This window comes from Triticum urartu, chromosome 5 (genome assembly GCF_003073215.2).
Source record: "Triticum urartu cultivar G1812 chromosome 5, Tu2.1, whole genome shotgun sequence".
Taxonomy (NCBI): Eukaryota; Viridiplantae; Streptophyta; class Magnoliopsida; order Poales; family Poaceae; genus Triticum; species Triticum urartu.
In genome coordinates, this window is record NC_053026.1 from 551,468,054 (window position 1) to 551,482,169 (window position 14,116).

Sequence of the window (14,116 nt, forward strand, 5' to 3'; positions counted from 1 at the left end):
GAATTCAGAGAAGATTCAAATAATATTCATAGATAAACTGATCATAAATCCACAATTCATCGGATCTCGACAAACACACCACAAAAGAAGATTACATCAGATAGATCTCCAAGAACATCAAGGAGAACATGGTATTGAATATCAAAGAGAGAGAAGCCATCTAGCTACTAGCTATGGACCCGTAGGTCTGTGGTAAACTACTCACGCGCTTCATCGGAAGGGCAGTAGAGTTGATGTCGAAGCCCTCCGTGATCGAATCCCCCTCTGGCAGGATGCCGGAAAAGGTCCCTAGATGGGATCTCACGGGTACAGAAGGTTACAGTGGTGGAAAAGTATTTTGGTGGACGCTTCTAGTCGTTTAGGAATATTTGGGAATTTATAGGCCAAAGATTAGGGTTAGAGGAGTCTCGTGGGGCCCACAAGCCAGGGAGCGCTCCCCCTAGGGCGCGCCCTGAGGGCTTGTGGAGCCCTCGGGACTCTTCTGCCTTCCTCTCCTAGTCCTACGTGTGTCTTCTGGTCCAAGAAAAATCATCGTAAAGTTTTATTCTATTTGGACTCTGTTTGATATTCCTTTTTTGTAAAACTCAAAAATAAGGAAAAAACAGAAACTGGCACTGGGCTCTAGGTTAATAAGTTAGTCCCTAAAATAATACAAAATAGCAAATTAATGCATATAAATCATCCAAAATAGATAATATAATAGCATGGAACAATCAAAAATTATAGATACGTTGGAGAAGTATCAATACCGATGACAATCTCTTAGCCGTGTGTGGTGCCCCCTCCATAGTTTCGCCCCTCGGTCATATTTTCGTAGTGCTTAGGCGAAGCCCAGCGGAGATAGCATCACCACCACCGTTATCACGCCTTCGTGTTGCCAGAACTCATCCACTACTTCGCCGTCTTGCTGGATCAAGAAGGCGAGGACATCACCGAGCTAAACGTTGTTGAACGCGGACGCGGTGTACGTTCGGTACTTGATCGGTTGGATCGCGAAGAAGTTCGACTACATCAACAGCATTAACAAACGCTTCCACTTATGGTCTATGAGGGTACGTAGACACACTCTCCCCTCTCGTTGCTATGCATCTCCATGGATAGATCTTACGTGTGCGTAGAATTTTTTTGTTTTCCATGCAACGTTTCCCAACATACAATGCACCACTCCCTCTAAAGAAGTACCCGTCAAACTTGGCCAAAGAAGATAGATAGACCAGAGAGCATACAAAGTTATTTCATTATATAGCAAAGAAACCTCAAAAGATTAAGTTGAATTCAATGAACAATTTGATTATAAAGTGACAATTCATCATATCCCAACAAACACACCACTCACCACAACGAATTGGTCATGATCATGTGAGGCAGCTCATAGGAACTTGGTATTGAAGATCAGAGAGAGAGAGAGAGAGAGAGAGAGAGAGATTGCTATGGACTATAAGGTCCTAAGGGAACTACTCACACATGGTCATGGAGGCAACAAGGTTGATGAAGAAGCCTCCCGTGGTGGATTCCCTCTCTGGCAAAGTGCTGGAACAGGCCTCCAGATTGGATCTCCTCGGAACAGGAACTTGCGGCGACGAAAATTTTTAGAGAAAAATCTTGCGAAGGGTTCCGAAAAATATGGAATTTATAGGCGGAAGAATGAATGTAAGGCGGTGCTCGCAAGGCCCACACGGCCTGGTGATGCGGCCTCGGCCCTGGCTAAGCCTCATGCCCATGTGGAGGCCATGTGGGTCCCCTCGTATCCCTCTGGTGCATTATGGAACCTTCGTGCCCCGATAAAAATCATATTAAATCCTCAGGGTTTCTTTACCTTCGTAGATATTGATTTTCTATAAAGTCAAAAACATCATAAAACAATTGGCTTTGGGCATTAGATTAATCCAGAAAAAATAAATAATATAAAATTCTATAAAAAAATATACAAAAATGATATTATAATAGCATAAAACAATCAAAATTATAGATACGTTCGAGACGTATCACTGTCCTCTTCAACCACATCCTTTGCTCCAGCGAGTGCACACTATCATACCCTCAACAGAAACTAGCCTCCCTTTCAGTCGATGTCACTATTGCGCTCGGGTGGGGTGGAAAGGGCACCGATCGTGCAATCCAGAGAGAGATCATTGACAACACGATCAAACACATTAGGTCCATGTGTCACGGGGCCAGGATCAAGCAGGGCCCGCTGGCCATCAAGGCAAAAATACAACTCAGGGTAAAAGAAAGGTCAACCCAAGTGACTGATGAGATCGTTTGGCGAACACCCCGTGGCTGAAATCACCTAAATTGGGGAGACCCTGAGCGTGCGAGCCTCGGCCACACATAAACTTGAAGGAGATATCGAATTATCATGTTGACGGGTATGGTCAGGTTAGAGTTGGAGCTCAATATGTGCAATAAAATTTCTGAACAAACAATTCTACGTGAATGAAAAAACTAAGGAAAAAGTACCAACTTTGGTGCCCGAGTAATGAATCACACGGTGCAAACTGCGATCTACTCTTCAAGGCGCGATCGAACCGGCGTCGCCACGTATCACTTGCGTGAGATCCATATTGCACGTGTCACTTTCTGAGAGGTTATGTTTGCGTGGCATGAATCCTTTCGGTGCGAGACCCGCTATTAAAAAGAAAAAAAATCTATAGTAATGAACGCGTGCACGAAATGAGACAGAATTAATTTCTCCACTGGAAGATACAAATAACTAGTCATGCAACATCTAAATCGAGAGATATTTCTCAATAAATCGAAAGATTAGAGCAATTACATAGCACAAGCTATATAAAAAAATAGAAGTATCTTCTTTAAAAAAAAGCTAAAAGCTTCGAGGAGCCGTAGGTAGAGGTGTGCATATAAAGGGAGTGCCAACTGCCAAGCCAAGGACCCAACACAAACCAACGGAGACGATCTGGACCCGCCGCCACAGAACCCAGTAACTGCCGCCGTCGCCGCCGCTTCCATGGACAGCACGGTGGACGTAATGGCGGCGGCCTACAAGGCGCTGGTGGACGCCGCGGCGGCGGTCGCCTTGCGCGAGCCCGACCGCGAGGCGGCGCTGCGGGAACTGCAGCGCTGCCTGCACGCCTTCAACGAGTCCTGCGACCGCGCCGAGGACCTCGTCCGGGCGGCCGCCGCCACCCTCGATTTCGCGCCCGCCGCCGCCACAGCCCTCGACGCGCTCGGCAACACCGTGCGCGGCATCGAGCAGGACGCCCAGGCCGGCCCCGACGACGGAGACGAGGAGGAGGTGCAGGATGGGAAGGGCCCCGCGCCCTCGCCGCCGGCGGCGCCCGTGGCGCTGGCGGCCGACGACAACTAGCTCGATCCATCGATCTGGTCTCTTGTGGCCGTGATGCTAATCAATCTTCTTGGTTTTTTCTCTGCTGATATAGTGAGCCATAATGGAGCCAGAATTAATGTTGTAATGCAGACAAATTCGTCGCATCATCTTTCTTGAGATTGAGAGAAAACAAGAACTGATCTTGATGTTGTGATCGTGATATTGCTGCGTACGTGTTGCCCTCGGGCTCGCGGCGACCTTTTAACATGGCGAAAACAGTAGAAAAACAGGGGTACGTACAGGGCAAATGGGAGTTGCAGGTTGCTGTCAAAGCTCATCCATACGTACAGCCTGTGGATTCGGAGGAACCGGGTAACCTCCACATACAAGAATCAGAAGCAGCGAGCGAGCGAGAGATCTGATCTGACAGTGAAAACCACACATGCAGGGCAAATCCAAAGTAGGACGAGCCCCCTATCCTGTCACTCTCTTGTAAACGAGAGGCGGCATCGAGCAGCAGGCCTGCCGACAGAAACAAGTCGATCGCCAACAAATATCACTGTGGCCATCCATCCAATCATGCACACGATTCAGTTTAGGAAGTTTGTCTGATGATTGCGATATCCGTTGTTGCCATCTGCACAGCCCAATCGTACGGGCGCAGGTGGATGGAGGGGATTGTGTGGGGGTTGCAACTGCAGTGTCATGTCAGCTTGGGGAGTTATACTACTACTCCTAGTTTGCAAGGAGACCGGTAGGCCTAGTCGGCACAGATGTGCCTGCCTGCCTGCCAGTTGAAGGCAAGGCTCTCCGTTAAGGTGACAGTGACGCTACAAGATGGTCCGAGGCAAAGCCTTTTTGTGTCATGCACTCCAGTTCCATCGCACAACTCACAGGAAATATCCCAAGAGAGGTTAACATCCAAACTGACAAAACAGAGAATGTCTAATTTGACACTGCTAGCTTCTCTATTCGACGGTGGATAAAAATTATGTATTTCCTATCTAACACCGATTCTAAATTTCGTTCCCAATTTATCACTTCTGACCATTATCTGAGCTAACGGTGTTAAATGGCACGTGAAAAGACAATTTTACCCATGGCACTAGTATTATGTGGCCATCTTCTTCTCCACCCCGAGCGCCCCCTCCTCATTTCTCTTCCCTTCCAAGGTGAGCGTTACCCCGAGCATGGTAGTAAGCGAGGCGCGCACCGACGCCAAGAGGCTGCGATGGCGGTGGTATCCAGATCAAGGTCCTCCATTAAGGTGATAGTGACACTCCAAGATGGTACGAGCAAGCTTTTTAGCCTTGTTAAGCTCAACCGCACAATGTACATAAGAATCCCCGCGAGGAGTTAACGACAGAGCTGATGAAATGGTCTTGATACGGATCTCTTTCATCTTGTTCACCGGTGGGTCCCTCGTCTTTGGAAAGAGAGGCGAGGACATTGGGTCCACCATCGTTGGCTGGCGAGCACCAGTGAGGAGGGTGATCCACGAGTACCTGTGGCGGCCGAGGTAGGGTAAGGCCAAGGGCTTCTTGCTCAATGGATCTTGTGGTGGTGGCGATGCTGATGAAAAATAGCCCACATCCGCATGCTCCTGCGCCATCTCAACGGCAGTGGGCATCTCGTCTTTGTTGGTTAGTTAGTTTGAAAAGTTTCAGGTTCCTTGGAAAGGTCGGTGAGGAGGTGACGACGAACATGTTGTGGTTTTTGATTCACTAGCCTTGCTTCCCTCATGGCTGCGACCGCTCTGGAGTAGTCAGGAGGCTCGCGAGAGCGCATATAATAAAAGGCCCATAGTTATAGCATGCTTGCATGTCTCCTTTGTCTATGTGAAGGACAGAGACAAGAAAAAATGTGCTCCAAAGCAAACAGAGTAAATGCAGAGGGAAGAGAAAAACCGGAGGAGGAATAGATGGCCACCAACCTTATTACCAACTAATTCTATGACATGGCAACATTACTTTAGCCTATACAAGAGTCTGCCGACGCATCAATGTTAGCATCATTGAGAGGGTAAATGGGCTAGAATGGGCACAACAGACGGCGGTAGGCGGCTACCGGGATGGACTCATGTTGATATAAGTGTGGGCTCATGACACACTCAATTTCTAAAGTTCCATTAAAGCTTGTTTGTAATTGAGAAAAAAGTATGCACTAGTGATTCCGCTCTCCAGGTTTCGAATCCAGCATGATCATGTGCAAGAATGTCCTGAGCATCTTCTTCTCATCAATAACAAATAGCATCCTCACACAAGTCACCTGATTCTCCAATGCATTCGAAGTGTGGTATGTGTTGTTCCTCATGTTCTCCTCACAAAACCAGGCTCGAGTGTGTTGGGGAACGTAGTAATTTCAAAATTTTCCTACGCACACGCAAGATCATGGTGATGCATAGCAACGAGAGGGGAGAGTGTGATCTACGTACCCTCGTAGACCGACAGCGGAAGCGTTATGACAACGCGGTTGATGTAGTCGTACGTCTTCACGGCCCGACCGATCAAGCACCGAAACTATGGCACCTCCGAGTTCTAGCACACGTTCAGCTCGATGACGATCCCCGGACTCCGATCCAGCAAAGTGTCGGGGAAGAGTTCCGTCAGCATGACGGCGTGGTGACGATCTTGATGTTCTACTGTCGCAGGGCTTCGCCTAAGCACCACTACAATATTATCGAGGACTATGGTGGAAGGGGGCACCGCACACGGCTAAGAGAACGATCTTAGAGATCAACTTGTGTGTCTAGGGGTGCCCCTTGCCCCCGTATATAAAGGAGCCAAGGGGGGGGTGCGGCCGGCCCTAGGAGGAGGCGCGCAGGAGGAGTCCTACTCCTACCGGGAGTAGGACTCCCCCCCTTTCCCTAGTTGGATTAGGACTTGGGGAAGAAGGAAGAGAGGGAAGAAAGGAAAGGGGGGGCGCCCCCCCCCCTCCTCCTTGTCCAATTCGGACTTGGGGGGGAGGGGCGCACGGCAGCCCCTAGGCCTCCTCTCCTCTTCCTCCACTAGGCCCATTAAGGCCCATTAGGTTACCGGGGGGTTCCGGTAACCTCCCGGTAACCTCCCGGTACTCCAGTAAAATGCCGATTTCACCCGGAACACTTCCGATGTCCAAACATAGGCTTCCAATATATCAATCTTTATGTCTCGACCATTTCGAGACTCCTCGTCATGTCCGTGATCACATCCGGGACTCCGAACTAACTTCGATACATCAAAATATATAAACTCATAATGAAACTGTCATCGTAACGTTAAGGGTGCGGACCCTACGGGTTCGAGAACAATGTAGACATGACCGAGACATGTATCCGGTCAATAACCAATAGCGGAACCTGGATGCTCATATTGGCTCCCACATATTCTACGAAGATCTTTTATCGGTCAGACCGCATAACAACATACTTTGTTCCCTTTGTCATCGGTATGTTACTTGCCCGAGATTCGATCGTCGGTATCTCAATACCTAGTTCAATCTCGTTACCGGCAAGTCTCTTTACTCGTTTCGTAATACATCATCTCACAACTAACTCATTAGTTGCAATGCTTGCAAGGCTTATGTGATGTGCATTACCGAGAGATCCCAGAGATACCTCTCCGACAATCGGAGTGACAAATCCTAATCTCGAAATACGCCAACCCAACATGTACCTTTGGAGACACCTGTAGAGCTCCTTTATGATCACCCAGTTACGTTGTGACGTTTGGTAGCACACAAAGTGTTCCTCCGGCAAACGGGAGTTGCATAATCTCATAGTCATAGGAACATGTATAAGTCATGAAGAAAGAAATAGCAACATACTAAACGATCGGGTGCTAAGCTAATGAAATGGGTCATGTCAATCACATCATTCTCCTAATAATGTGATCCCGTTAATCAAATGACAACACATGACTATGGTTAGGAAACATAACCATCTTTGATTAACGAGCTAGTCAAGTAGAGGCATACTAGTGACATTTAGTTTGTCTATGTATTCACACAAGAATTATGTTTCCGGATAATACAATTCTAGCATGAACAATAAACATTTATCATGATATAAGGAAATAAAATAATAACTTTATTATTGCCTCTAGGGCATATTTCCTTCAGAGTGATGCAAGTTTGGTATCAGTTATCAACTGTAAAGAAGAAGGACATGACTACCTCTGTATTTTCATAAGATAAAGGCACATGCCGAAACCATAGTGGTGTTTCACACGCCCCTCGAAGACAAAGATATGGTGGGTACTTGATCACTGGACTGGGAGCCAAGTGTGATTATTTTGTCCAGCCAATGGTCAATCATAATATTGATGTGGTAATCCACAATGATTTTACTATACTTGTTGAACTTTCAAGCTAGCCTTGGGCATCAGTGACGCGCCAGAGTTCCAGTCCTCCATCAACAACTTCCCCCAGTAGTCCAACGGTGACTCCAAAAACTACAACAAATATCAAAATGGTGATCGCGCTCATCACGATGGCATTAGCAGAACCTGGCACTAGCGATGGACATCCCAAATCGACCTGCCAAATCTACTACAAATACGGAAACCACACACTTCGTCACCACCATTCGATTCAATCAAGCCTACCATTCAGAGCCACCAAGTTGTGGCAACTCGTCTTCCGTCGGTTACAACATCAACACAAATTGGTATGATAATAATAGCGATAATTGTATTCATGCCACTAGTTGTGTCCCACTCGGCTGATTTGCCCCTACTTTTCGAAAATTCTCAATTTTGCCCAAGTCCGTTTGCTCCTCTTAAATTTTTGCCCTTCCGTCACGTTTCCGTCCAGTTAGTGCCGTTTGACCATGTGTTGACCGTCTTTGGACTTTTCTCTAGACCGTTTTGCCCCTGGTTTCTCACTCTCTCACCAGACACTTCCAGGTGGGACCCATCACAGAGAAAACTATCTCTCTCTGTACTCTGTCATGTGGGACCCATGCGGGACCAAATATCTCCAATTAACATTGCCATGTGTTGTAAACATCAAATAACTAACAGATCATGTAAACTAATTAAAACAACAGTAACTAACCATTAGTCCATATAGTTAGATGGGGCCATGTTTTTCAAATTTTTTTACATCGGGTCAATGATTAAGCCGCGGGCATCAGGCCATGTCCACGCAAGGGCAACAGATCCACACGAGCACGGCCACGACGGGCGCCGGCCACCACCACTGCGGCGCTCATCCCTCTTCCCTCTTCTTCCTCCCCCGCTCATCCCCGACCTCCATCCCGGCCATGGCGCCCTACACCCTACCGCCGGCCGCCGGTCCCTCCCCGACCTCCATCCGGTCGGATCCAGTCCAGCCGACGCCTCCCGCAACCGGATCCGCCGTCTCTGTCGCGTCCCCAGGCCCCGCGCCAATCCTGGCCTCCCATGCATCGCCTTGTCTCCCCTGCAGCCATGTCGTCCCTGGATCCGCCTTGTCTCGATGGCTCTCGCGGATTCGGCTACGGGAGGCGCGGGCACTCCGGCCACCTACCTCGGCCACCAAGCTGGACGGCGACCTTGGCGGCGTCGCGCGACGCAGGGCTCCGCTATGGCTGCGGGGTAGGGAGGTGAGGTTGGCGGCGCTGTTGGCCACCTATGGGGACGCCGTGGCTGCGGGCACTCCTTGTCCACACGCGGGCGCCGGCCTGGCCACCGATGGGGACGTCCGCGTGGCTGGTTGCCGTGGCCTTGCGCCAAACCATGGCGGCGGAACATCGAGGGTGGGGATTTGAGAGAGAGAAGGAGAGGGGAACTAGAGGTTGACCGACGGGAGAGAAGAAAAAGTGGTTGGGATGGTTTTCTCTGTGATGGGTCCCACCTGGAAGTGTCTGGTGAGAGAGTGAGAAAGCAGGGGCAAAACGGTCCAGAGAAAAGTCCAAAGACGGTCAACCCATGGTCAAACGACACTAACTGGACGGAAACGTGACGGAAGGGCAAAAACATAAGAGGAGCAAACGGACTTAGGCAAAACCGAGAATTTTCAAAAACTAGGGGCAAATCAGTCGAGTGGGACACAACTAGTGGCATGAATACAATTATCCCATAATAATATAGAGGCAACCAACCTGACAAGCGACCTCGACCGTCTCATGATGCATGAGAGGTTATCCAGCAAGGACAAGGTCCAGGTCGCTAATGTCACATGTCTGAGAGTTTTGGATATTGGTCATTGTGCACTTCCTAGGTCAAACAATTCCTTGCATCTTTATAATGCTCTCAATGTTCCGCAAATTAGCAAAAGTCTCTTGTATATTCACAAATGTGTTACCGATAGTTTGTTGAATTCCACCTGAACATATTTCTTGCTAGGGTAGTAGCATAGGCAAGCTCCACCTATCCTTTCAACCGGTGCTCATTCTCATCTTGTCGGCAAGGTCTTTCAAGCGTCGATGTTCCCTAAAAATAGAGGCACAATTACTTTGTTCAATAGTCTGAAGTTATCATCGAGTCCATCACAAATCAAATAAAAATATCTAACTCCTTAGCAAAAGAGTCATCCGTGTGTGAGTCATCATATGGTAGTTAGACAAGAGTCATACACTTTATTTTAATGATTCTACACATGCAATATCTCAAGTTATTGTCGAGTCCACCGTCGACCAAATAAATCCCTTGCTCGTTCGCAAGAGTTATCAGAGTGCGATTTATATGCTACTTAGCCTAGACTCATAAACTTTCTTTTAGTGATTATACACATTCAACATCTTCACCTCTTGAACTAGCACAATGATGTTTGGGGTCCCGCCCTCACATCTATAGTAGGTATTAAACATTATGTAAATTTCTCAAGGATTTTAGTAGCTATACATGGACTATTTGCTCAAGGACAGAACAATGTTAACCAGTGAGCATGCCTTTTACAATTTCCAAAGCACATGTCGAGAAATACCTCAACATCAAAATTCGCTCATTTCATTCAAACTAGGATGGAGAATATCATAAGTTGCATCAACACTTCCAGTAAAGTGGTATCACACACATTGTCTCATGCCCACACCCTCTGCTCAATGCCATTTTCAAAAGCTTGCACTGGAACATTGTTGAGGTTGGGATTACCCTCCTTCCTAATGCTTTTCTCTTGTTTTGTTTTTGGGGTGAAGCTTTTCCTTATGGCATGCTACCTAATGAGTCAAAGACCCAACAAACTTCTACAAAACAACAATACATTATACAATTTACTTCCGTTAAGTATGTTAACTTCTTACTTTTGCATAATAGAGACAATATCATATGACCAGAGTCTCTGATTGATCGTGAACAAGCAAACATTGCAAGTGCTTATACCCGCAAACCCTTTCAAGTAAAGATGTGGAGATATGAAAAAATAGTAATTAGGTGGGCTAACTCATCCTAACAGGAAGCATCCAATCGATCGGGTGATTATTAATGTTGGTACTTCTCCCATAAGTCTTCTAAAGAAAAAGAGATGTAGAATATGACTGTACCCTTCATGAATACATGTGAAGCTCCCAGTGATGATACTGATTTGAAGTGTCTAAAAGATTTGAAGCGTGTTTTCTTCTTAGCATGTGGCCCATCATCAAAGGAAACAAACTTGAAATCTTTCTAACCCTTCAAATTAGTAGCATCACTGGGAGTGTCGGTTGTATTGATGAGGTATACAATCAAATACACACATATGTTTTTATTTATAAAACATTTAGGAGAATACCAACATGCTTAGTTGATGCATGATCGACTAGCGCTTCTCGTTCAGATGATTTTGGCCTACTTAGTATACTTGACTTGACAATCTCCACATTGTTTCTTGAGAGGATTCGTGGGAAAGCACTTAGGCCTTGTATAATGTAGGTGCTTAAGTGGGTGCTTCAATAAGAAAACCTGGTTTTTTTCCAGCCTGCTTAGCACATGTGCTTAGGACGAGGCACATAAGCAAACTTTGGCTCCTGATGCTAGTTGATGCATGCCCTTCCGTGAAACTGTTGTTAACTCTGGTGCACCTTAACTAAAGCAACTTAGGCACCCATATGAAGCACCTAGCATTGTAAGGTACAAAATTTCTTAGATACAACTTTAGTCTCTCTCTTTAAGCACCAGTGCATCAGCACCCGGCATTATACAATGCCTTACATTCGTAAGTGGCTCATGATTATTTAGAGGCTTTCATTCATATGATATTTTTCGTGTTTTGAAAAAAGGAAAACATATAACATATTCAATGGAGGTAACTATTATAGGTGGTGAAAAACAAACAACACACACACTAGAAGAAAAATGCTTCAAGCATCGTCGATTCTAAAACAAGAATTAATATTAAGGCTGTCAAGAATTTTTGTTTTGCTCTCCTCATGAATCTCCAGAGAAGCTACATAGCAAGTACCAAAACACTCACTAGTGTGATTAAGGATCATTAGCAAGTCTGAATCTTGTTTTTTATCAACCCTCTTAAAATAAGCAATACTCTCTTTAAGGAACACTTCTAGTCTGGGTCATGAAGAACGCTCCTACATCCATCGTCGGAGAAGAAGAGAAGCATCTTTAACATCAAATGTGTTTGATATATGCACCGATGTATCTACATATCACAATCCCAATACGGCGACCGGCTATCATGTAAAAAAATTAGAAAAGTATGCACATGACAGGACTAATTATCATGTTTGCTATTACATTACAAATGTATGTGGAGTCAGCTCGAGGTGTTAGCACGTCATAGAAAGCCCGCAATAAAGTCATTATGCATACTCCCGATGCTCGGCCTGTATTGCAATAATAGCTCACACTGAATGGACAGTGTTGCCATAAAATGGCAAGTGATGAAAGTATAAAGATTCATTATTCGAATTGGAAAAACTCCTCCCGGAAAACTTACATAATGAGATGAAAGCAAAAGAAATAAAAAGGACAAGCACATCATTCATGATGGTTGGTAAAGGCATAACTATTGTATCAAGGAGACCCTTATCATACACTCCTTTTTTTTCTAATCCACATCTAGTTTCAACAACACATCTTGGTATTTACGTACAATATGAAGAACAAAATTAAAATACCATTTGCATGTTTATAAATGCTTACTTGTTGAATCACCACGATGAGCTATTTCGGCCCCTAGTTATTGGCCAAGGAGGATTCACCACATAAAGATCATCTTCGATGTCGGTCTTCAGGCTAAAATGGTATCTACCTTGGTGCACCACATTAAAGAGGGTGGGGACTCGGGAGTTTGCTACATCACCATATCATAGACATGATACCAGCTAGTTGAATTTTTCACATTTGGATGCACATCATTGATTTATGGATCGGATCTTTGCCTTTGTTTTTGGATCCTCTGTCTTCCACTATGACCACCTCTTTATTATTTGGGATCAGTTAAAATTTTATCAAATGTCCCCTTCTCATCACCCTTAAACAAAGTAAGGGTTACACGATGGTGGGTTCTCATAGTTCACGCCAAACAAGTTAGGATGTGTAGAGGCGATGTAGTGGACGCATGCAAATCTCACTCGAGAGGCACATAGAATACATGAGGCATGCAGTATATCTAAAGGATGAATTTAGATGCCAGGAATGGCGTTCCATTAATGCCTTGCCTGAGGCATCGATGTGCCCCATGCAATAGTGCGGGCCCTAAGCCGGCGTGTTGGCAATTTCCTTGCATGGATGTTGATGTTAAGGCCCGTATGCCTCATTTTCCTACCACCCCTTTTACTTCTTAATCCGCATCAATGTTCAGTAACATAACTTAGTATATACATACGATCTAAAAAAATTAAAAATAATTAATATAATTTTGAGGTCCCTCTCACTAGCAATTATTTTACCTTGGTGCGCCACCCCAAAGTGGATGGGAGGTGGCGCTTTATCACCTAGTATATCACATCTAGGATACCAACCAATCGAATCTCTCACCTTTGGATGTGTGTCGCCATTTGCGGACCAGATCTTACGCGAAACAATTTAGGGTGCACATAGGAGGTGAAATGGATGCGTGCAAACCTCACCCAAGAGGAACATGGAGTAGGGGAGGCAAGGCCAGATCTAAAGTGGTGGCACTCATGGGAGGGGGGTATGGATGATGGTGGAAGCAAAGGAGAAAGGAGGGTTGGCGAGGAAGACGGATGGCGATGGCAGCATGGGAGGGGTGGAATGATGAGAAGAATGACTATTGGGGTTGAGTTTATGTGGAAGTGGGGTTTGAGAGGAAAGAGCCATCACCATTTGATATGGATTTGATTGTGTTAGTTTCTTTAATATAAATCTGCAAAAAAAAAATTGAGTGGTTCATAGTAACTCCTATTTAATAGACATGATATTTCCCTATTAAAGTGCAATCGCCACAATAAACCACTTATTTCGCAAGCAAAGAAAAATTCTTTCAGTTTCGTTAAAAATATTGTTTTTCTTGCCAATAGGAGTATTACCACTATGAAAGGAACAAACATTGGTCCTTTGTTTTAGAAAAATGTCTCTAGCACCCCCACATGGTTGTTGACATTAGAGTTTTGATGGAAAATAAAACCTCCCAAATACCACACCAATGCCAAATGATCTGCCAACAACATGCTTGTCCTCTTCCATCCTCCATATCCTTGTCCCTGAATCAATTGTTGTTGTCGGCTCCCATGGCGCCCACGCTCTTCCAGGATCTTTGCCGCTGCCAGTCCGCTCAACGTAAAAACAAAAAACAAAAAATACATACAATCTGAAAAGCAAAATTAATAAATAACATTTTTAGTTCCCTCTAGCTAACAATTATTTTACCTTGGTGCACCACCCCAAAGTGGGTGGGAGATGGTGCTCCATCACCTGGTATATCACATCTAGGATACCAACTAGTCGAATCTCTCGCCTATGGATGTGTGTC